This window comes from Alligator sinensis, unplaced genomic scaffold, assembly GCF_000455745.1.
Source record: "Alligator sinensis unplaced genomic scaffold, ASM45574v1 scaffold156_1, whole genome shotgun sequence".
In the NCBI taxonomy this organism is placed as follows: Eukaryota; Metazoa; Chordata; order Crocodylia; family Alligatoridae; genus Alligator; species Alligator sinensis.
The window spans coordinates 2432965-2433701 of record NW_005841844.1 but is presented as its reverse complement, the minus strand read 5'-3'; the positions used below and the strand labels follow the sequence as shown (position 1 = coordinate 2433701).

General features: G+C 49.3%; 1 protein-coding gene across 3 annotated transcripts in view; it reads right to left on the bottom strand.

The window, feature by feature from the left end:
• SIL1 (SIL1 nucleotide exchange factor) overlaps window positions 1-737 on the bottom strand; it is a 335801-nt gene that overhangs the window by 262464 nt on the left and 72600 nt on the right. For 2 of the 3 annotated variants that reach the window (XM_025206016.1, XM_025206046.1), the window contains exon 2: window positions 356-507. The exons of the other annotated variant lie outside the window; for it this stretch is intronic. The gene's annotated coding sequence lies outside the window, so the exon portion shown is untranslated. The remainder of the gene's footprint in view (window positions 1-355; window positions 508-737) is intronic. 3 annotated transcript variants of the gene reach the window in all.

The following is a 737-nucleotide window of genomic DNA, read 5'->3' as shown; positions in this document are numbered from 1 at the left end:
AGCAGGAATAGCCTGGGCAATTGTGAGAAGAATAAGTGTGAAAATGCCTGGCTTCCTGTGGCCTCTTCTGCTCTGTGTTTTAAAAGCATTACTCAATTGTAAGGCCAGAAGGGACCATTATAATCATGTAGTCTGACCTCCTGCAGAACATAGGCCAGACCTCACTCCTGCAGTGGAAGGGATTACTCCTGCAAAAACCTGCGATGAAGTAAATATAGCATGAACAAGAGCTGGCCTTAACTATAAGGGTATCTATGCTGAGTTCTGGCATCTGAGTGACTGCACAGGAAGTAGCTATGCAGCCTGGGGCCTCTGATAGAAGGGCCAAATGATACAGGAGGAGCCTGTGACCAACCTGAAACTCCTGATTTTTATCATTCCTGTGTCTTTCAGTTTCAGCTTGACAGGTTGTTCATCCATTAGGTACAATCTCACCTTCCTGCTGCAGCACTGAGGGGTCTGGCAGGATGAGGGGGAAGCAGGCTGGAGAAGAGCAGTCTCTGGAGCCTGGAGCAATATGATATAGTGAGTGTGTCTGCACCAGACCAGGCTATGTATAGAGAGATGCTAGTGTGGTCATCAACTCCACAGACAGCTATAAGGGAAGGGAGGTGGTGGGCAGATTTCAGAGAGGGGAGAAGAGGTCCTTTGCCTCATGGGTTGCCTCCAGACGAGTGCACATGTGCCTCTTGCGGTGTCTCAAAGCAGTTTGAGATGCCACGAGAGGCATGCTGGGA